Consider the following 24,462-nt stretch of genomic DNA (forward strand, 5'->3'; position numbering starts at 1 on the left):
TTCACTGCACAAAATATTTGAAAAAGGCATTACAAATATTTACCAGAAAAACAGGATAAAATTGTGTCACTCGTTCAGTCGCATACAAGGAATGGTTCTGGGAATCTTAGGATTTAAAAGAACTTCTTCGGCCGGGCGCGGTGGCTCACGCTTGTAATCCGAGAACTTTGAGAGGCCGAGGCGGGCGGATCACGAGGTCAGGAGATCGAGACCATCCTGGCTAACACGGTGAAACTCCGTCTCTAGTAAAAAATACAAAAAATTAGCCGGGCGTGGTGCCCAGTGCCTGCAGTCCCAGCTACTCAGGAGGCTGAGGCGGGAGAATGGCGTGAACCCGGGAGGCGGAGCTTGCAGTGAGTAGAGATTGCGCCACTGCACTCCAGCCTGGGTGACAGAGCAAGACTCCGTCTCAAAAAAAAAAAAAAAAAGAACTTCATTGCATTGTTGTGAAGACTTAAAAGGAGCCCCGTGTCAGGATTGGAACTTGTTGTCATCTGTTCCTGTGTTTTCCAATAGTTTCACTAACAAAACAAATGCCTTCTACTTCAGCAGTGCTGAGACCAAAGAATCCAGCCTGCCTGGGTTTGCGGCACGGCAGCACCACTTTACACTGTGTGGCTTTCACGGATTGCTTAAGCTTTCCAGACCTATCCGTATAACAGGGATAATAAAAGAACCAAACTCATAGGTCGCTATGAAAATTATATAGGTCAATTAATGGAAAGTGCTTAAACAGTGAAAGGGTTCATTGCTGTTCTTGTTACAGTGATGAGGATATATTATCAAGTCAATTCCAGTTTACTAAAGTCTAGTTTGAGACTTCCTGTACATCTCCTAGAGGAAAAAAAGCTTCAAAGGAGGTTGATTTCATGAATTTTATCATGTACCTGGGCTGTCATTTTTAACTACTGTGCATTCTCAACTCTCTTGAAAGTTGAATTAATAAGGTGAGATTCAATTATAGAGACTACATAATATCAGGAGGTCAAAAATAGTTGGCTCTTCCTGTTAAAAAATAGGCTGGGCGCGGTGGCTCACGCCTGTAATCCGAGCACTTTGGGAGGCCAAGGTGGGTGAATCAAGAGGTCAGGAGATCGAGACCATCCTGTCAAACATGGTGAAACCCCATCTCTACTAAAAACACAAAAATTAGCTGGGTGTGGTGGCACATGCCTGTAATCCCAGCTACTCGGGAGGCTGAGGCACAAGAATCGCTTGAACCCGGGATGTGGAGGTTGCAGTGAGCTGAGATTGTACCACTGCACTCTAGCTTGGTGACAGAGCAAGACTCCGTCTCAAAATAAATAGATAAATAAATAAATAAATAAATTGGTATTAAACGTGGCACAGGATCCCAGGGTATTTTACCACCAGAAGGAATGATTTTTAAGAGCAATTTTCTATGATATGATTGTGAGCTTTTCAGTGAAACCCTCCAGACAATCAGCTGCTCTGAACGTTTTCTTTTTGAAGAACGCCATTCACACTGTATATTTCTCAAACCTCATCCCAAAACATTGGAAGTGAAAACACAGGGAGTAATGAATGCGGGTGTTGAGTCTAATCAAATGGGATGAGCAGAGTTTAGAATGTGAACCAGGCAATGTCTTTCACAAATGACATGCATTCACTTAAAAGTGTATTTAGATTCCTAGGAGGGCCAGAATTTTTTTCTGTACCAAAAATACATCATTTGGCAAGATGAGTCTATTGTTTGAGTCAGCAGTGCGGGTGTTCCAGCCCCAGGAGCAGATGCCCTCCAACTGTTCAGACTGGGGTATTCAGGGTGAAGAGAGAAGGGGTCCACAGCATGGACAGGTGGCTGCACACAGCCAGTCATAGCACCCCTCCCCCTCTGCCATCCTCCAGATTTGGATTCCGGATTACACTGTGTGCCACAATTAATATTCGCAGCGGGAAATGGCAAGTATCAAATTTACCAGTTATGTTTCTGTTAGCACTTCCAGAGTCAAGGAAAATTGTTTAATAAGGGCATTTGTCTTAGTAAATGAAAGTTCGTCTAAACTTTACATGTGTATGTATTACATATTTCCTGAGAGTTGGCTCCGAGGCAATTTCATGCCATCATACCTCTCATTACCAGAGGGCCTTAAGTTACAGAGAATCTTAAAGATGGTCACAGTTAGTGTTTTTATTTTTATTTACTTGTTTATTTATTTTTTGAGATGATGTCTGGCTCTATTGCCCAGGCTGGAGTGCAGCGGCAGGATCTCGGCTCACTGCAACCTCCACCTCCAAGGCTCAAGGGATTCACAGCCTCCCAAGTAGCTGGGACTATAGGCACGCACCACCATGCCTAGCTGAGGCAGGAGAATTGCTTGAACCCAGGAGGTGGAGGTTCCAGTGAGCAGAGATCAAGCCATTGCACTCCAGCCTGGGTGACAGAGCGAGACCCTGAACAAAGAAAGAAGGAAGGAAGGAAGGAAGGAAGGAAGGAAGGAAGGAAAGAAACATCAAGCCAAAGTGTAATGCTAGGCACAAAATATGCACTCAGTTAAATGACACCTATTATCCTATTATTATCATCGTCATCACTAAGGTCAAAGGTAAAAAGACAAATGGCCTTACCTAAACAAAGCTTTGTGTTTTTTTTTGTTTTGTTTTGTTTTTTGAGACGGAGTGAGGCAGGAGAATGGCGTGAACCTGGGAGGCGGAGCTTGCAGTGAGCCGAGATCGCGCCATTCTCCTGCCTCAGCCTCTCCGAGTAGCTGGGACTACAGGCGCCCGCCACCACGCCCGGCTAAGTTTTTTGTATTTTTAGTAGAGACGGGGTTTCACCGTGGTCTCGATCTCCTGACCTCGTGATCCACCCGCCTCGGCCTCCCAAAGTGCTGGGATTACAAGCGTGAGCCACCGCGCCCGGCCTGTGTTTTTATACTTTGCTGTGTTTTCCTAATTAAGTTGGTCTTACTAGAACCTATAATCTGAAGCGATAAGTTCTGGTACAGTAATACAATTATTATGAAGTTGTAACTCCATTGTCTAAGCTGGGCTCCTCTGTGAGGGGGTGTGGGGCAAGGGGGTAAGTCATCTTCAACTCACCTTGCTAATATTTTCTGCAGACAAAATCTGATTATGGCAAGTAAAGTTGCCTTAGATAAGCTGTATCACTTTTTCTCAAAAAAGGGCAATTGAGAGCCAAATAGAGATCTTCCTTTTTCTCTTGTTGAAATTTCCTTTGGTTGCCCTTTTTTGGATCTTTAGAGAGCTTGATGGAGGGATAAGAAAATAAGAATGAAGATCAATATGCAAGGTGTTGCCTCTTGAACTTCACTGCAATGAACTAGCTCAATTTAACCTCCCATGTATACGTTCCCATATAAGACATTACTTTTACAATTCATCACTAAGGGAATGTGTCCTTTAAGGAACTGCTGTATTTTGTATACCCATCTTTCTGCTAGCAGCAACTTAGGTGATATTCCTATGTGCCCCTTTCTGCCTGGTTACAAGGAAGCTCAGAATAAAATTTATTGCTCCCTCATAACAAGAACATATTTACTTTCTCTGGCTCCTCTTGATACTGGTATTCTTCTTTTAAAATTGTTCATTATTGTAACCTGTCTCAACTCAGCATCAGGGAGTAGTTTTTTTTTTTTTTTTTTTCGGTAAACTTGAACCACCAAGTTTTTCAGTAAACTTGAGTCTTCTCTCAATTACCAGGTGTGAGTTCAAAGGGGCCTTAGCAGCTATCTATTGCTTGACAGAAGTCACAAGGAAATTTCCATTGATGTCCATTCATTGCCCCATAATTTGTTCCAGCTGTTTGTTTCAGTTTTTGGAAGCCACTGGATCATGGAGGTTCAGGGACAATGTGGGTACAAGTAGTGTGATCATTACTGTAAATCTCCCATAAATCTTGATAAAAGAAATAATCATCATTCTCATTGAATTATTCCCATAAAGGAAACTATACTCAGGCTAACATGGGGCCCATGAAGATAACTTCTTTTGCACTGATTTGAAAAATGGGCACTTCTGGAAGAGATAAAATATGAGTTAAGTCAGTGAATCACAGCTATTGTTCTGGAAATTATATTCAAATCTAGTCAGTCCAAATCTGAGAACTCTATTTGTGATGCAAATAAAAAAAAAAAACTTCTACTTAGCAAACCAATACAATTTTGCATATCATTCAGATTGGTTACCACTTTAAATCTTTTCTGATAGAGAGATAGAAGGGTAAACCATGCGTGAATTAACCACATCTGATGCTATTCATTTTCCTTCAACTGCAGGTAATTATCCTGCATAATTCTCCTATGCATAAATTAAAACTGCATGAATTAACAATGAGCTTGTTTTCCTACATTCAGTAATTAAGACAAAATTGATCAAGGGATACTTTACATGTGGGCACAGATCAGACAAAAGTCCTCACCAAAGGAAAGGAATGATTCCTTTTTTCTCTCAAGTTTGTTTTTTTCTCCATTTCTCTCCCCTTTTGTGGTGTTGTTCAGATCTCTGAGGCGTCAATCGTTTGTAAGAGGAAGGAGAAGGCACGCCACTGACATGGCGTTATTTATCAGGATGCATTGCTTATTTGGAGAAAAAGTGCCCATTTCATTTCCTGATGATAGGGCATCTTTGCAGACACACTGCTTACCCAGCTGGAATAATGAACCTTTCAGATGGAGGATGTGAAAAATCTTCTTCTTGATTATAATAGAAGCCTGAAGAGTCTCATTAACGCCTTGATATCAACTGAGAACCTCAGCCTACGTGGACAGTCTCTGTTTCGAGGTGCTAAGCCAAAAGATCTGGCAGCCACAACTCAGCTAAGTTATGTGGGAGAACTCGGGCTTTTTGAACATGCCACAAACTGGCAGTTGCTGTGGGAACTGTGGCTCTGAATTTGGAGTCTGTGTATTTACATCCACAGCCGCAGCACAGCCCAGACTCTGATGCCAGACGGCCTAGGTTTAAAACCAAGCTCTGCCTCTTAGTAATTTTTCAGAGACTCCATTCTCTCATCTATAAAATGGAGTAATTACCTCAGGGTGTTGTGAGCACTCAATGAATTAGTACCTGTGCCTGGCACATTAGAAAGCTATTTAGTGATAGCTATTACTTTTATAATAATATAAAACATATTTATTTAGATTGGATGTTTCATTGTATGAGAAGCTTGGCCAGGCGTGGTGGCTCCCACCTGTAATCCCAGCACTTTGGGAGACCGATGCAGGGAGATGCTTGAGCCCAGGAGTTCGAGACCAGCCTGGCCAACATGGTGAAACCCCATCTCTACAAAAAATACAAAAATTAGCCGGGTGTGGTGGCATGAGCCTGTGGTCCCAGCTACTCAGGAGGCTGAAATGGGAGGATCGCCTGAGCCCAGGAGATTGAGGCTACACTGAGCTGTGATCTGGCCGTCACACTCCAGTCTGGGTGACAGAGTGAGACTCCGTAGTTTTCTGTCAATATGCAATATGAGATATGTGTACACATATCTGTAATTCAGAATTTGCATTTATTTGTTGTTGTTGTTTTGTCTTGCTTTTTGTTGTTGTTGTTGTTGTTTTAAGAGACGGGGTTGTCAAAGCTGGACTTGAACTCCTAGTCTCAAATCATCTTCCCACCTCAGCCTCTGGAGTAGCTGGGACTACAGGCATAGACCACCACACCTGCCTTAGACTTCATATTGATTTTTTGAAAATTTCGATGGCTTCAAACTCCTCTTGTGCCCAGGAAGGCCTTGCCTGTGTACCTACACTCAAGATCCTATGATTCACCTAAAGGGAGATGATAGAGGGAAGGTCATTTTTACCATACGTAGAATCTTATGCGCAAGGCTTGGCCAGGCTTACACTCCCAGCTGGATTATAAAGGAGTGAAACTAGTCCCCTACACGAAAAACTATGCATCCTTTCGATAGGGCTTTTTTCAGTACCTTTAGCCTGATTACTGTGTATTCACATTTATGAAAACATCTTGAGTTAATGCAGCCCCTTAGTCCCTTCTTGCTTTGGCTATTTTCTTCCATCAGTGGGGGAAAGAGCCATTTTGTGACAACCAAAGAAAAAAACCAAACCGAAACAAAAACTACATCTGGAAAACATCCTAATGTGAAGAAATACACATTGAGGATCTGGAAAAAAAAATGACCCTTAAAAAAGAAATACCACGTGCCATTTCTATCCTATTTTAGGCCAAAGACCATTATGACAAAATTCAAAGGGCAAACTTTTTTTGGAATGTCATGGGAGCCTGAAAAGGGAGCAATTCCTGACCTTTATGTCATTACAGGGGCAGGTTTCCATTTGCAAAACCAAGTGTCCAACTGAGGACATTAGTCGTGTTGTAAGAGAAAATGGTCATACTTCAAATAGACCATAGTTTGGTGATTGAAGGGGGAGGGCAGGAAGAACAAATCACCCCTCCTCCCTCCAGAGAAACACTGTTTTTGCTGCCTCCAGGCTGGCTGAGTGGACTTCCCGGGGTGGAGAGCCCCCATTGAGGAGTCAGAACATCTCAGCGCTAACCAGCTAATCCATTCGTTTGGTTTCTTAATTTGTGAAATTAGAGTCATCGATGTTACATCACAGAGTTGTTCTGTGGTTTAAATGAGACCACGGTTGTAACAGTTGTTGAAAACTGCAAAAATCCACAGAGATATAAGGCACTATCACTTGGACTAAAGTGTCGTGATGACTATTCTCAACTGGACCTTGAACTTAAACTTGAGGAACAGCAGACTTTAGGTATCAAAGAAGGAGGCGTGTGCAGAAGAGAAGTGGTAGAAAAGGGAAGACCAGCAGTCAATGGCTGGAGGAAGTAAGGGATCGCCAGTTGTGGCAGAATGTATTGCAGGTGTCAGAGCACAGTGGTCAATCCAATTACTTTTTCTTTCTTTCTTTTTTTTTTTTTTGAGACAGAGTTTCACTCTTGTTGCCCAGGCTGGAGTACAGTGGTGCGATCTTGGCTCACTGCAACCTCCGCCTCCCGGGTTCAAGTGATTCTCCTGCCTCAGCCTCCTGAGTAGCTGGGATTACAGGCACCCGCCACCACACCCGGCTAATTTGCTTGTATTTTTAGTAAAGCTGGAGTTTTACCATGTTGGCCAGGCTGGTCTCAAACTCCTGACCTCAGGCGATGCACTTGCCTCAGCCTCCCAAAATGCAGGGATTACAGGCGCAAGCCACCGCGACTGGCACTTTTTCTTACTGGCACTTGTTTTTCTCTTTTTCTCCATCTCCTAAGTGGGACCCCAATTTGAGGACACTTCCTGAAGTAAGGTTTGCACTACCTATGCTTGCTACATTGAGACAGCTCTGCTTTGAAAAGAAGTTATTTGGATTCCTGTTTGTTCACATGCTGGATTAGCCAGTTTGAAACTAAACTCCTTCTCAATGATACCAACTCCACTTTCCCAAATCCTCCCCCGACAAACCAAAATGTGCAACAGTTTGCTTCTAATATACAATTTAAGAATGGGTTTCTCAGACCAATATTCTGCAGGAGGAGAAGGTGAGCTTTAGATTTGGCTGTTCTGTGACTGCTACTCTCATGTTATTTACCTTACAGGGAAGAAATTTGATAGGAATAACACAAGACTGTGGTCATATTTGACCTTTTTCTGTGTCTGACCGTATAAACCAATCTAGTTATTTATTGCTGTGTGACAAATCATTCCAAAATGTAGTGGCCTGAAACAACAGCAGTGAGTCAGGAATTGCGAAGGCCTCTGCCAGACAGTTCTGGCTCAGGGTCTTTCCTCAGTCAGATGGTGGCTGGACATGGAACAGCAGGGTTTGGAGGAGCTGGGGGCTGGCCAGGCATCTTTCTCTTTCTTATCATCTCAGGTCTCTCTACGTGATCAGGTAGCTTGGGCTTCCTCCTAGCATGGTAGTCTCAGGATAGTCAGACTGCTTGCATGGCTGCTGATAGCTTCAAGAGTTAGTATTCCAGCCAATAAGGTAGAAGTTGAATGATCTTTTATGATCTAGCCTTAGAAATCACATTCTCTATTGATTGAGAAAGCCACAGTTTTGAGGGGAGAGAACATAAACCCCCTTCTCTCCATGTATCAGAGTATCAGAGTCACTTTATTGAAAGATCCTGTGGGGTGGGAGTTATTACTGAGGGCATCTTTGGAAAATATAATCTGCCAATCTGCCATATGGATGGACTGCAAGTAGTTAAAGGTTAAATTGCAGAAAGTCAATATTTATCCCTGATACAGATACTTACATAAAATCTCTCCTTAATCTCCAGATAGCAACTTCTTTTTTGTTTTTTTTAACTTATTTATTTTTTAATTTTTATGGATACATAGTAGGTGTGTATATTTAGGGGATACATGAGATATTTTGATACAGGCACACAATAAATAATAATTACATCGAGGTAAATGGGGGTATCCTCCAGAGAGTAACTTCTAATGTGGTAAAACAGGCAACTATTGTGACGCCTCTCCCCTACCTCCCCTTTGTATCTCAATGACTTAACACTTGTTAAACTTCCTAAAAATCTCAGACATCCACTTGTGTTCTGCCACATGCTACTGTCCCTCAGAGAAGGATTGTGCCATGCATATACACCTGCAGCTCCCCGAGTTCCTCATGACTTTCAGTGGCAGCTGCACCAGATACAGTGATCGGCACTCAGCATCGTCCCAACCCCTTCTTGCTGCCTTCCTTACTGGAGCTGGGAAGCTGAAAACTGCACTGCCCAGAATCCCCTGCAGCTAGGATTCCATGTGTGAGTTGGGGCCTCCATCAAATGCACTTGCACAAGATTGAAGGTGTGCACTTACACAGCAAGGCTGTGTGTATGAGTTTCAGATGGCTGTTGTAACAAATTGCCACAATTTTACTGGCTTAAAGTGAAAATGACACATATTTACAGTTCTGGAGGACAGAAGTCTAAAATGGGTTTCACTGGACTAAAATCAAGGTGTTGGCAGGGCTGTGTTGCCTTCTGGCGGCTCGAGGAGAAAATGTTTCCTTGCCCTTTCTAGCTTCTAGAGGTCACCTGCGTTCCTTCCCTTGTGGGTCCTTCCTCTATCTTCAAAGTCAGCAATGTTCCATCTCCCTGATCTTTCTTCCACAGTCACATTCCCTCTGACACAGCAGGGGAAGGTTCTCTGTTTTTAAGGACAAATAGAATTAGATTGGGCCCAACTGGGTAATCCAGGATACTGTCAAGTCCTTGACTTAATCACATCTGCAAAGTCCCTTTTGCCATGTAGGGTGACATAGTCACAGGTTCCTGGCATTAGGACATGGACATCTTTGCGGAGGTGGATGTGCATTATTTTGCCTACCATAGCAGACTTCTGCTTCTTCTATTGTCACTGCTGGCAGCCACCTTCATGGAGTATCTGCTTTTTCTGTAGTGGTTTCCTGGCTGGCTTTTTCCTGACCATGCTAGTGGTAGTCTCATTCTGGAGCCAGTAGCTTCTCAAATCAGTGCACAGCTTCTTTTGTTTTTGGAGATGGAGTCTTGCTTTGTTGCCCAGGCTGGAGTGCAGTGGTGTGATCCCTGCTTACTGCAACCTCCACCTCCCAGGTTCAAATGATTCTCCTACTTCAGCCTACCGAGTAGCTGGGATTACAGGCGTATACCACCGTGCCCAGCTAATTTTTGTATTTTTAGTAGAGATGAGGCTTCACCATGTTGGCCAGGCTGGTCTCAAACCCCTGACCTCCAATGATCCACCCGCCTCGGCCTCCCCAAGTGCTGAGATTACAGGTGTAAGCCACCGCGCCCGGCCAGTGTATAGCTTCTTGAGTATAGGTTAGGCAGTGGCTCCAGTAGCCCAGTTTTACAATGTACTTTTCTTAGGTGTTCCAAAAAGCTCAACCTAGAGTGTGTTTCCTTATCCTTCAACTTAGAGAGTGTTTGGTTGGCCTTCCTGACCCAACAATCCTGTAACCCATTTTATTTTATATCTTTTCTGTTGAGTAGATTCTATTCTCTGCAGCGGAGCCCTGATGAATGTTGGATCACCTGTGGGTGTCCATCACCTCAGCTTCATCTCTCTTTTTTTCTAAGCTCCACTTATTTCTGAGGATGAAGCATCACCGAGACAACTCCAAATTAGATGAGAACTTGGGAGGATACAGATCAAAATGGCTAAAATGCTGCCAATAACCTTATAAACTAAAAATATGGCACTGCAATTCAAGGGTTACAGCCGGTGGTTATCTTGGAATCTTCATGTAGGATAGGTTAACCTTGAACCTCTGCATATCAGCAGGGCACCTAGTGTGAGTATACATTAATTGGAAGGTAGATTGTCACAGCTAAGGCCAAAGCCAAGTCATTCCAGGACTTCATATGTAGCAAAAAGTAGAGAAATCAAGCGTCATACTGGAATTGACCTCTTGGGAGTTGCACTAGCTCGAGGAGCTCCAGGAAACTGTCACTTTGAATTTATTTCTCCTAGTAGGAGGAGGAAAATCACGTGTGCTTTTAGCGTTTCTCTGCCTTGCTTTTGTGTTTCTCAGGTACTCTCCCCACTTTCCTGCCCTTGCCTTCCTTCCAAGAGCTCTCCTGGAAGCCAAGGTCAGAAGGAGACAAGCTTGAAGAGAATGGAGTCATTGTTTCTTCATTTAACATCCAAAACAATTTGTTTGAGAAGGAAGAGATCACTTCCAGGGGTAGAGGTAAAGGCCAATAACATTAAACCCAAAAGTGAAGAGGCAAATACAAGAAAGAATTAAAAGACACTGTTGTTTTTCTGTACATAAGGTTGGTTTTCGGTGTGGTCATTGGCCAACCTTGTTCTAGTATCATCATCATTAATAGTAGCCTTGTTTCACAATTGTTCTTATCTGACCTTCCTTGCAAGACATGCCTTTTGACTGTCCCTAATTTTCCTACCTTCAGTCTTGATCTTAAATCTAGGTTCACAGGCAGTTAGTTAATAGTTGATACCTACCATTGGGTAGGCAGCATGCAAGTCCCAAGGATATAGGAACAAACAAAACAGACCCTCTGTGCCTTCAGGGAGCTCACAGTCTTCCTAGTCTTTCTGTCTGGTAAATATTCCCTTTTCCTTTCCATTTACCTGTAATCTTAGAATAGGCACATGAATGAAATCTTCACTGACTACTCCAATCATAGCCTTCTTCCTTTGACCTCTTATAGTCCTTTTCTCTAGGGTGACTGTATGATTGCAACACTTCTGAGTGAAAGGTGGTGCTATTAATAATTATGCTGCAGCAACAGGTGTCTATGGGGCAAACCAGGACATCCAGTCACCGATAGCACACTATCCAACTCAATTGTGCTCCTCCTACTTCTCCACCAGACTGTGCTCCCTAGAAGGTATAATCAATATCTTACACTTTTTCTTTTTCTTGAGGGTCTCACTCTGTCACCTAGGCTGGAGTACAGTGGCATTATCTCTGCTCACTGCAGCCTTGACCTTCCAGGCTCAAGAAATCCTCCCACCTCAGCTTCCGGAGTAGCTGAGACTATAAGCATGCATCACCATGTCTGGCTAATTTTTCTTTTCTTTTCTGTTTTTCTTTTTTTTTGTTGTAGAGATGGGGTTTCACCATGTTGCCCAGGCTGGTCTCAAACTCCTGGGTTCAAGCGATCTTCCCACCTTAGCCTTCTAAAGTGCTAGGATTACAGGCATGAGCCACTGTGCCCAGCCAATATGTTATACTTCTACATTGAATGAGATGTCTAACTTTGTCCAGACCTTAGAATAATTGCCCAGTAAACACATGCTTAAATTGAAACAAAAGTGGGATTCTCCTAAATTATATAACATTACAGACTTGAACTTAAAATCCACCTCAGAATTAAAAATGATTGCGAATCAGTTTTAGAATGCTAAATGGTGTAAAAAATACTTCCTTTGAGACTCCTCTCTCCTTGGTCTGGTAGAGAACTCATTTTGATCTAATGGAACACAACATAGAAATATTGCACCTCATTTGCTTTCACTGTTGAAAAAAATCTAATTTCCTATTTAATTAATGTAATGAACTTGTGAAAACATTCATCTCCTCCACACAGCACTCATCAGTGTCATGTAAACAATGCACAATAAAATAAATTGGAGCAGCTTCTTTTCTTCATAGTGTTCCGGGTTTCCTTAGAGGGAATTAAATCCGGCACAGGGCATGTGTAAATGATCTTTTTTCTAGATAGCCTGCTGCACTCAGGAAAACATGTATTATTTTTAGGGAATGTTTCCAACCTAAGTGAGATGAGTTTACTGTGACCAAAAAACAAAACAAAACAAGACAAAAACGTGGACCATGAACCTAGAGAAGAAGTTGGTGGCTGCAGAGAGGAGACACAGAAGAGGGAAGAGGACATGTGAGGGTTTCATGCTTAATTCACTGGAGATACATGATGCATTGAGTGATTTTGTTCAGTTGAATCAACTTGAAGGCTTCCATATGCATAACAGTGAGGTTCTCGTTTTCAGGGGGAAAATGTTGTTTCAAGAAACTGCCTATAAGTAAATGAAATGAAGAAACGAAGCTGAAAGAAGGGCTCCTTCCAGATGAAAAGGCATATACTCACGATCATTCTCCTTTTCTGAACAGATCTTTATAATAATCACATCGCGGGGTGTTTACATGACAACTGCTTTATGACACCATTCTGCACCTAGGTTTGCCTTTGGGGAGCCAATTATGAGCGACTGGGCTATCTGTACCTCCTCTTCCCACCCCCACCCCACCCCAATTCCCTTGCTCCATTGTCTGTTTTCAGCTGGTATTCTTTTCTGGTTGAATGGCCACAAACACAAGCTGTCTATCTCCCCCAGCTCATGGAGCTCAGCTTGGCAGATGAATGTAACCCTGGTAAAGGAGCTGTACACAAGACCACTGGAGCAGGAAGCCCAAGTAGAAAGTCAAATCTGCCATTGCCCTGAGGAGCACCCATTGTGTAGATAAAATGGACTTTCACTTCTATCACCACTTCCTCCCAAGAAAAACAAGGAACTGTTTTTAGACTTCTGACTTCTTTTCGGAATGAAAACAGATAATCCATTGAATGCAATAAATGATTAAATAAAACTCTGGTTTGCAAACCCTTCAACCCAAGGGACTGTTGTATGTACAATTTGGCCATTTAATATAAAACCTGAAATCTGTGCTATTCACCCTGCACAGTTGCCTTTGCCTATATTTTAGTCTCTTGATAGAGGGATGAACCAATAATCTGTGAATTAACACAAAATGTAACAGAGAAGTGTCTTGGTTATACTTAGAAGTGGGCATGTGGTTGGTATTACAGTTGGGCTGTGGGGTTGTAGTAGGGGTGTTTCCACTTTAGCGACCTCAGATTTAGGGAAGGACTCTTGGCAGTCATTAGCAGGGCCCCAGGTCAATGGGTATGAATACTAAAGAGAAGAATTTTTATATGAGTTTAGCTAACAAGATCCGCAGATATAAATATCTCCCTCCACCCGCCCCTAGCCTCCTTGGCTTCTCCAGGTCAACCTCGGTTGCGTCCCTTCTCTCCTGGAAATAACTTCACTTTGCAGTTAACAAAAGGAAGGAGAGCCATTTCTGGAATTGTGTTTGTGTAATCAGAATTCTATGCAACTCCCTAGTGCATGCTTTCGGTTTTCCTTCTCTCTAGCTTGGTATTTCTTTATATTTATACTGAGGATAAAATATTTAAAGCGAAATCTCACATTAGAGTGTCAGAGGAAGAGAGGAACAACAGCAATTGGGGGGTCCTTTGGAAAAGCAACATATGCAGTATGTTTTTGCTAAACAGTTTCTCCAATGTTCAAGTTTTCAGATGTTTGGATGCAGTAAATTTTTGGACAGGCAGATGCATTACCTTCCCCCGGGGGAAAAGACACAATTTGACACGATTGCAACTGAAGGGGAAGCTAGCACAGAAAGCTAATCCTGAGTGCTGGGAGATGGGGGCTTCAGATAGGGGAGTTCCTCAAGCTGCTGTTACCCTAAGTTGGCACATCCCTGCAGTTTGTTCCTACAGAAAGATAACTACTGATGCTTCCTAATTAACCACTGGAGAATAGCCATGATGGTGCTGGTTCTCGGAGAGTTCATGGCTGACATCCCCTGCTTGTGACAGTAGCTAAAATACAATTTGATGAAGGTAGATGGTGTGAGTGGGCAAGCTCAGAGGCTGGCCCAAAATGGCTGGAGGAGCAAGGGGAAGAGGGGATTTGAGTGAGTGGGAATATCCGGAAGGGGAGGGAAGGAGGTGGGTACACTCTCAGAGCAAGACAGACCCGATAGAAAACAAAAGGGAAGAAATGATTGTGGGTCAGGTAACAATCGGGCAGACGCTCACACAGGATGCCCAGTCCCGTAGAGATGGCCAAGTACAATTTCTTCAGAATGGGGGCAGTGATTAGTCACAATCCTAGACCTTCTACCAAGCGTGTGGACATAAGAGAGTGGGAAGTGGGGAGTAGGGAGGAAACAGCCCCAACATATATTTTAAGACAGTCACAACTGTTTTCCCAGATCAAAAGCTTGAACATTTTTCCTCAGTCACTCAAGCAACATGTAGGTATCTCCAAGACAAGGACCTAGGAGCCTACCAATCTCACTCAGCGCCACCCCCATCCCAGCGGAATTAGCCCGGTTCTCCTGCTTTTCCACTTGCTCTCTCGCTCTCCAGGGAGCTGTCACTTCTCACAGCGCCTCTGCCACCTTAGCACCTGATGACTTCTGCTTCTCTAATTTCAAAATGCACCTACTCTCTTCGAACGTGAGGGATCTCTATCTGCTGCCCACTGCCCTGTGAGAGGGAGCTAGAAGGTTATCGTCTGGGGCAAGAGAGCTGCACATGCTCCGCTTGGCCAGCCCCCTCCCACGCCACGGACACCTGCTAGGGTGCTCCTGTCCTCAGGTGCATCCCCTCCCCCCATCTTTCCAGACACAGGTCGGCATCAAAGCAACACATTTTTTCCTTTCTTGCCCCTCTTCCCAATTCTCATCCTCCCATTTCACCCGGCCAATTTGGAATTCAGACACCGTAAGGAACGAGCCGGTTCATAGTCCAGCTCAATCGGGCAGCCCGGGGGCAAATGAAGACCCTTGAGACTGCCATCCCATCCCTGAGCTGGATTCCCCATAGGCTCTGCGAGTGCCGAAGTCGTTCCGTGCCAGGGGGCCACCCAGGACTCCCATCTGGGGGCGCTCGCACACACACCCCTCCCTGACTCCCGGGGCCCGGCGCTTCCTCGCCCCAGAAATATCCCAACCCCGGGCAATGCTGTGGGCCCCTCTAACCTTGGCCCGTTCCTCCACTCCCCAGGGCATCCTTCAGTTCTGCTTGCAAAAAGTGCGCGTGCCCCTTTCGCTCAGCAACTTCCCGACCGTACCCTGTGGGCTTCAGATGCCCGAACCCACCAGTGTGGTGGAAGCTGAGGACGCTCCAGTTTCAACGGCTGCTTAGCATGCAACGCTCATTCAAGTCCAGGACACCCCTCCCCACACAGACCTCACCGCGTTGTACGCAAAATCAGAAGCAAAAAAGGAGAAATGAAAAGGTGAACCTACCTAACGACGACGGCTCCCGGTCATGTCAGGGGCACACTCAGGGTTCTCTGGCATATAAAAGCCTCCGCACCAATGCAATGCCCGGAGCTGCCCGCACCTCCGGCTTTGCACACAGCCTGAGCTCGCTCACTTGGGTGAAGGGGACCCCGGGAGGCAGTCGGGTGGACGCGAGCTGTCCCCAGCGCCCGCTGCCCTGCCGCGTCCGCTCGCAGCAGCTGCGGCGCGCGGGGTGAAGTTGCGGGGCTGGCGGGCGCGAGGGTGGCGGAGCGCGGAGCGAGAGCCGCGGAGCGGGCGGAGGGGCGGGAGCCGTGAGGAGGGGGAGGCGCGGCGCGGGGGCCGGCGGCGTCACTTGTGCTGGGAGGGGAGGGGAGGGCGGGTGGAGACAGCTGCTTGACAGCTACTTCAGCCCAACTCCAGGAGGCTGCGCTTCAGTGCCTGCTTCCAGCTGATCGCCGGCACGCCAGGCTCCTTTGCAAGAGCTGGCGCGGCAGCTTTGGAGTGATCCCTGGAATCGCGCCGGGGAGCAAGCCCGGTGGATCCAGCGCGCTGGAGGGAGAGGGCAGAGGAAAGGAGCCGAGGCAATGAAAGGCCCTTTCAGCTAACCTTTTGGGATCTTTCATACAGGCTGGGCTGTGCATTGAAAAAAAATGAGGCGGTGGTGTACGGGGTGGGGGCGGTGTGGGGGTGAGGTTGGCTGTCCACCGCAAGGGTTGTGCTGGAAAGCCCCGCTGGGGAGGGCTGCTTTGTAGGGCACTCTCTCTACCGGGGCTGCTTTGGACACAGTTCTCATAAAGATGGCAGAAAGAGAATTGTTTTTTATTTTGTTCTGGTGGATTTGAATGATAAAGGTTTCCTTTGGGAAAAGCATGGGTCTGCCTGATAGACAGACATTCCCAAAAAAGGGGCTTTTGGAGTGGAAACTGTATGGGACTGGGAGTCGACAAGGACCCAGGGAAAAGGTCCTGACTCAGTGTCCATCCTTACATAGGGATTCCCTGCTATGCCTCAGTTTCCTCATCTGTTAAGTGATCATAATGAATAAATTGTGTATTTAGAATATGTTAACTAGAATAGTACCACAAGCCACATCCTCTCCCTCACACACCACTTGAGATTCAGTCACCTTGTGAAAGGATTGGTAAGAATCAGTGAGCTGAGACGTTAACTGAAAGGGAACATCCTAGGAGACGTGTCAACACGGGAAACACCCACATCCAGTGGTGGTCTGGGCACTGCATCCTCGGGCGGGAATACAAGCAGCCAGAACCATTGCCTGATAAACTGTGTCATAACTCACCTAGGAATACAACAGAAATGGCAAAGTCGGCTTGATCCCCAGAAAGAATGCCCAAGAGCATGCCTTGGTCACCATGTCTTTGCCTTAGACCATGAAGAGTAGCCTGAGCAGTTCCTTGGCCTGAGTGAGCCCTCATTACAGCTTCTACCCTTCTTCCAACCTATAAAGTAGTTTCTGACAGCACTTAGTCTCCTCATGTAGGCATTCCTTTGGAGGAGAAAATGTGTTGACCACATGGCATGGATATGTCAGGCAGCCTGGCAAGTTATTTTTCATATGTTTTTAATATTGGGATTCTGGTCAATACATGAGTCTCTGGAGAGTTTCGTTGACTTGAGCCTGTCCTTACACTGCTGAACACTACTGTTTATCAACTATCTTATATTGTAGGCTCCAGAGCAGATATTTTACAAGCATTGTATCCTTTATTCCTGATTATAATCCTCCAGCAGGTGTTATCATGCCCATTTTATAGATGGGGAAACCAAGATTCAAGAGACTTCATATGGCTTGTCCAAGATGACACAGGTTAACCACCTTTAGATACACATGTGAAACCTGGGTTTGGACACCCACAAACATGGGCTATGGTGATACTATCCTGTCCCAGATCCTCACCCTTCAGAGGACACAACTAAGCTGTGCCTGGACTGCTGAGCTGCAGAAACTGAGATCATAAACATGTGTTGCTTTAAACGACTGTTTGTGACAAGGGGTTATGCAACAAGAGATAATGAAAATGTCTACACCACAGAAAGAATCATCTTTAAAAATATGACCTGTACTGTGGTCACTCTGCTGCTTGAAACTGCATTGGTTCCCCATTTGGAGTATAGAGCAAAAGCCAAACTCCACACCAATGCTTACCAAGCCCCTTCCAGTCGCTCCAGCCTCACTCATGCCTCTCTCTTCTCTCTCCTCTCAGTTCCTTATACACTCCAGGCCACTTCTCAGAGAGGTCTTCCCTGGCCACATCTTTAAGTACATCCTGCCCCCAACAGTTATTCTCTTTCTTAATGCCCTGTGTTTTTTTATAGCACCAACTGTAAATTGTAAAGACTTTACTTGCCTCTTTGCTTATTTCTTGTCTTACTAGACTGTGAGCTCATAGGGCAGGGCCCATCTCTGTCTGATATACAGTGCTCCCAGCATAGAGCAGGAACTCCATAGCTACATACTGAATGAAAGATAGATCACCCAGTCATTCGGAAGCACCCCTTCACTCTTACATTGATCCTTTTATTTCCCTTGCCAACCCCACCCTGCAACTTATCTGCAACCACGTAGCTTTTGCCCATTTCCAAATAGCCACATCTATTCATTAAGATCCAGTTTAAATACCTTAATCTGCATCCATTTTTCCAAGATCACTTGCCTCCCCCTGCTTTTTTGCCCTTTCATTTCAGAGCTTTTATAGCACCTTAGTTTACTCTCCAGATGCCTAGCGCCTTCCACCTTGTATCATGCCTATTTGTGTAGAGATGGATGGTTCCAAACATTTCTCTATTTACTGGAGTCTGGAGAAAGAGACCTGGAAAGAAGTACAAATACGCAGTAGAAGTTTGGGGAGAACTGGGTAAAGCACTACTGCAGATTAGCACAGTACTAATGGTCTCATAGGATGAATCTGGAGGGAGAAGGGCCTGACACCCACCCTGGAGAGAAGCCAACTGTATTTCCCCACCTTCCCACTCCCATCACCTTCCTGACTCAGGAATGGCACTGTTGTAAGTGATATATAATATTTTATGAGACGGAGGGGAAGAGGACGAAAAGAGAGATGAGGCAGATGATGTTAAGTACTTTACAGACATTATCCCACTGAAGCCTGTCATCTCTTTCCCATAGCTGCCTCTACTTAAAAGATAAGACTACTGATACTCTGAGAAGATGAACAAGTAACTTCCTGATGATCACAAAGATGAAGCTAGTGTTGAAAGTCAGATGTGATTCCAAATCAAGTGCTCTTTTTACTATAGCACATTCCACTCCCACCCCCAACTTCCCCTATTGGGCTGAGGGGTATTTTGCTTAGGTTTGGGCATGACTACGGGCATGACATGAGTGTGTGTGTGTGTGTGTGTGCGCGCGCGCACACATACAGAGCAGAGACCAGAAAGAAGCATGGAGTGGCTCCCCAAGCTGCTGCCTTTAGAGATTCCATGAGGTTGCCCCACTCAGTGCTGTGGATTTAGGACTGAAGCTCTAAACAGGAATGAAGAGGGCATAGTGAGCTGCATCTCCCCTTGAGCGAGCTTCCTTAGGAAGGGAGCAGAACGTGTGGAGTATGGAAGATGAAGGGCCAATGCAGGCCTGAACTGACTGCATTAGACTGGAAGCTCTGGGAATTGGGATCTGTCCTTGGAGACTTCATAGACCCCACAGTTCCTCCCACAGAGTACCTTCAGAGAGCAGGTACATGTGTGACTGAGGGACCAGGCAGCACAGATCTAAACAACCACAACACATTGTGTATTGGATTGCCTGGTCCAAATCCCAGAGATTAAGATCATATAACCAAATAAAAAGCCCACACCAGGTCTCCTAGAGCTTAGTCTAAAGGTCTTCACACCGCCTCTCCAATCACTGCTCCTGCTGTGGTCACCAAAGTCTTCATTCTTGGGTAGTTAATTTCTGCTTGTGCCCATTCTCTCTCTTGTAATGCTGTTCACTTCCTTCTAGGTTCCTACTATCCCTTAGGCAGGATTCTTTATCCCCAAAACTTCACCGAGCAGAGCACTCAGGTATCTTGACCGGGTCCTTTTAACCTCATCCAGGGAAACAGTGAAGCCTAGAGCTTGACAGGCATTGGGGGTGGGTATCCCCATCCCCACCCATGAGACACTTGCATTACTCTTTCAGGCCAATGAAAAGGAATGGTTGTTTCCAAAGAAGAAATCCTTTAATACAAGTCAGGGTATTTTCCCCCCTCATATATAAATTTTAAATTGAAAACACCCCTAATGGCTGGGCATAGTGGCTCACGCCTATAATCCCAGCACCTTCGGAGGCCGAGGTGGGTGGATCACTTGAGGCCAGGAGATTGAGACCAGCCTGGCCAAAATGGCGAAACCCTGTCTCTATTAAAAATGCAAGAAATTAGCCGGGCATGGTGGCAGGTGCCTGTAATCCCAGCTACTCAGAGGCTAAGGTGGGAGGGCTCTACCTGAGTCAATCCAAGAGGCAGAGGTTGCAGTGAGCCGAGATCACGTCACTGCACCTCCAGCCTGGGTGACAGAGCAAGACTTCGTGTCAAAAAACAACAAAACAAAACAAAACCTAAGTAGTAATAATAGCTATTATTTCAAGAAATAATTGAGTGCAACCCAGGTGCCAGGCATTCTGCTAAGGGCTGGAGACAGAGGTAAGCCCAGTAGTCGTGAAACCTGCCTTATAGAGTCTGGCGATGAGGACAGTTGTAACTAAGTGGGATGGTGTATTACTAAGGAGGCAGCACTATGGGTGCTATAGGAACTGTGATTTTTTATACCATAAAACAAGGTGTTTGAACTTCAGCAGCACTGAAAATGGCCTCTTTTAATAACTGAACTGTATCCCATTCTCCTCTCATGAGCACTTTTTAAGCCAGTGTGTGGTTGAAGAATAGACTCAGCCAAACAAGTCTTATTGTTCTTACTGTCATCAATCAATCCTAGTAAATACACAATTCATCAGAAGAAAGCAGAACAGCAGCCAAAATGCAACCAATTTAATTCCCCAACTTACAGCTTCACATATGTAACAAAGAATTTAGACCATGCCTGAAGAACCACTGCTGTTATGAAGTAAATCGGTGCTCTAGGTCTGATCAGAAGGTCACTTAGAGATTTGGTTGTACCTACCAACCCTTATCTATCTATCTATCTAGCTAGCTATCTAGCTAGCTATCTGTCTGTCTACCACACAATTTTTTCTGCATTCCCTGCAAAAATAAAAAACCATATTTCTGTACTACCTGTGTCTATTTTTCTGGTGAATTTTGGCTTCTACTCTTACAGCTGAGTAGTCTTAGAGAGAAGCAAGCAGATGCAACAGAGGTCTAATTCCTCTTTATAACTGTGATGCTTCTTATCCATATGAACAGCAGATCTAACAGCCTTGAAGGTCTTTACTCTTATGACCTTTCTCTATAGGCACTTGGCCACCCAGATCCAAGGCCAAAGTATGGCTTAAAATGCTGCCAGTTCTAAGATTTTTGCACTCCTTTCTAATAGTATAATCTTTTGGCCTCCACATTACTCATGTCTACTGAATTCTTCATTTGCTGCTCTGACCAATCTTTCTCCCTCTCTCTGTACCTTTTTTTTTTTTTGAGATGGAGTCTTGCTCTGCCACCCAGGCTGGAGTGCAATGGTGGGATCTCAGCTCACTGCAACCTCCACCTCCTGGGTTCAAGTGATTCTCCTGCCTCACCCTCCCGAGTAGCTGGGATTACAGGCACCCGCCACCACTCCCAACTAATTTTTGTATTTTTAGTAGAGATGGGGTTTCACCAGGTTGGCCAGGCTGGTCTCAAACTCCTGACCTCGTGATCCACCTGCCTCGGCCTCCCAAAGTGCTAGGATTACAGGTGTGAACCACCGCACCCGGCCCTCATCTCTCTGTATTTTTGATTTTCTAGCTTATGAAGTGCATAAGAATCACCCTGGGAAGGAATTTAACATGCAGATTTTTAGGTCCCCCTCCTTCCCCAGTGTTGTTTTAACAAGCACACTGATGGTTCTGGCACAGTCATCTCAGAATGCACTTCAGGAAACACTGGTCTGAACCAAGTCCAAATAGGCATCCAGCTCCCTTGGCACTGCAGTTGGTTCCAGAAGCCTTCCCAGCTGCATCCCCGCCACTCTGCCATGCAGGCTCTCAGCTCTGGCTCTTCTCACCCTGCATCCAGGGAAGAGTCCTGGAAAAAGTCCTGGACTCAGAGTTGATGCCTGGATTCTATTTTAGTGTTGCCAATGGAGAACTCAGTGGCCTTTATGGACCTATGTCCTCATCTATCAAATGAAGGGTTGGACAACCTGATCACCAAGCTTCTTTTGGCTCTAACATTTGACAATTCCTGCTTCCACCTTTTTCCTCAGGCCATTCCTACTGCCTGAAAATTCTCTGCTGAGCCCTTGCCTATCACTTTTCCTCCTACCTTTAATGTTTGGCTCTAAAAATCCTGCCTGGCCTATGAAGCCCTGTTCAAATATTACCTCCTTCATGACACTTTCCTTGGCCATCTGTGCTCTACCTGAGTCCTCTTGTAAGTCATCTGTCCCCTGAGTGCAGACTCAATCACACATCTTCCTTTTGTTGTAGCTATTTAATACACTTCTCCTCATTGGTTTATAAGCTCTGCGATGTCAGGAACTATGTTTTGTGCTGCATATAGGATAGTAACCTCTATATTAATGAGTGTAGTGAATAGCCAATAAATATTGACTAAACGAGGAATGAGAGCATACACTATCCCTGCTGGTTTCTGCCACCTTTTCCCCTGGAAAAAGAACATAACAAGCCTGCATTTGTTGGTGTCTGAACTGTACTATAAAGCATATTTCAACCTGACAAGTGACAGCTGGGTCTTGCTCACCGCTTTCTGAACTGCTGAGAGAAAGACCCTGTTATCCTTTGCCCGTGTCTGGCACCCATGATAAGGTTCTCAAGGGAGTGGACATCTCAGGCTGTTTCCTTGCCATTGTCACACATATCTGCTTGCACAATGAGAAACTTGTTTGGCCAACACCCTTAGCATTTTAGTATGTCCCAAGAATGAATGTCCCGGAGGTTCAGAAATCAGTCCCCTGTACTTGGGCAAATTATCCTGAGCCTAAACCTCCTCTCCACCCCCACTTCTAGCTTCCACACCAAGTGACCTGTAAGGCTGCATGGGTAGACAACAATCAGTGAAATGTTCAAAGTTGATAGGAAATAAAATATTCTCTAAATATAGCAGTCTCCTTCTCTCCAGAAACTTGAGATTGGATTTCTCATATATTATTATTATATTATATATAGAGATCATTTTCTGCAATAATATAATCTAGGCCAGCAGTTCCCCCGACCCTTTTCTTTGTTTCAAGACCCATTGATACAATACCGTAATCTAGAATAGCCTTTTTGAATTTTTGGTTCCAAGACCATTTTATGCTTTTAAAAAATATTGAGGACTTTGGGGACCCCTTGAAAGGGTCCTGGGAAACCTCATGAGTCTTTAGTTCATATTTTGAGAATCAGTGATCTAGACTGACAAAAATGTTGGCAAAATGTTAACTTTACAAATTTGTATAGTTCTAAACCCCACAGGCTGAAAGTAAATGGCATACATTTAATCAATATGTATTATTGCATGAAGATATTAAAATCAGTATAACATGATTCAACGCGGTTGTAGAAGTGATTGGAAAGTATCAATATCTATGTGTAAGCACAATGCTAAGTACTTGATACGTAATAGGCTTTTTTATTTTTCTTTTTTTCTTGAGACGGAGTCTTGCTCTGTCACCCAGGCTGGAGTGCAATGGCGCGATCTTGCCTCACTGCAACCTCTGCCTCCCGGGTTCAAGTGATTCTCCTGCCTCTGCCTCCCGAGTAGCTGGGATTACAGGTGCATGCCACCAAGCCTGGCTAATGTTTTGTATTTTTAGTAGAGACGAGGTTTCACCATGTTGACCGGGCTGGTCTTGAACACCTGATCTTGTGTTCTGCCCGCCTCAGCCTCCCAAAGTGCTGGGATTCAGGCGTGAGCCACCATGCCCAGATGTAGTAGGCTTTTTTAAAGGTTCTAAGTTGACTTTCACTTCACAATATCTTTCCTTTTTCTCTCATGATCGGGGAAACATTAAAAGAAGAGATGTATTTGTAAAGGTCCTCCAAGGTGATTTATTTATTCTGTGTCCCTGGGCCTGATGCAGTCCCTGGTTTGCAGGTTATCCCATGTTGCCCCTTTCTGTCCATCTCCATCTTCTCTCTCCTGGAGGGCTCACCTGTAGGGACCATGTCAGTGGCCGCCCTGTGATGTCCAGGTGGGTCTGGCCAATGGGGATCCCCAACAGGAGATGAAAATGAGGTGAGAATATGCATTCCCTGGCTCCTCCCTATGAGGTCACCTTGGACCCCAGTATCTCCTGCATCCCCATCCCCCTTGTAACTTGTCTCATTGTAAATAAGCTTCCTTGACTTATTCTAACTTGAGGGAGCCGTCAACTTCCTGACATTGGCTTGATTGATAATCATTAATCATTACCTATTATTGAAAATTTTAAAGTTATCTGCTTTTATCCAGTCATTCATATTTTTAAAATATTTCTTCTTCAGGTAGCTCCTTTAATTTAATTTAATTCATTTCTCTTTCCACTGTAGGCCAGTGATGTTATTGCACATAATCCTGTTTAATTATTTTCCATCTCCCTGCCCCTACCTATGCAAAGATCTTCCTTAATTCTTAAAGTTGGAACCATTAACTTCAGGAGGTAATTTTAGGAGGAATTACAGGCCCAGAAGCCCTATTGCTTAAAACTGACTGTTAATCTTCAAAATCTTCATGGACATTACTTTGGAGCCTAATTTATATCTGGAACTGAGGTCTCAGTAAGGTTAAATGAGCTGTCACTACTACTCAGGCAAAGCTAGAGAAAGCTCTAGAGAGTCTCAAGGTAACTTAAAACACAAGGGAACACACTCTGAAGCCCT

At 44.7% G+C, this 24,462-nt stretch overlaps 1 protein-coding gene across 8 annotated transcripts in view; it reads right to left on the reverse strand.

Annotated features, from left to right (window-relative positions):
* RIPOR2 (RHO family interacting cell polarization regulator 2) overlaps window positions 1-24,462 on the reverse strand; it is a 231,511-nt gene that overhangs the window by 85,540 nt on the left and 121,509 nt on the right. The window contains exon 1 of one of the 8 annotated variants that reach the window (XM_032140366.2): window positions 15,489-15,705. The exons of 6 other annotated variants lie outside the window; for them this stretch is intronic. The gene's annotated coding sequence lies outside the window, so the exon portion shown is untranslated. Of the gene's footprint in view, window positions 1-3,063; window positions 3,202-15,488; window positions 15,706-24,462 lie in introns of those variants that run through there. One more of the 8 variants, XM_058432304.1, reaches the window with a different exon arrangement.

The sequence above is a fragment of the Hylobates moloch genome, unplaced genomic scaffold, assembly GCF_009828535.3.
Source record: "Hylobates moloch isolate HMO894 unplaced genomic scaffold, HMol_V3 SCAFFOLD_20, whole genome shotgun sequence".
NCBI lineage: Eukaryota > Metazoa > Chordata > Mammalia > Primates > Hylobatidae > Hylobates > Hylobates moloch.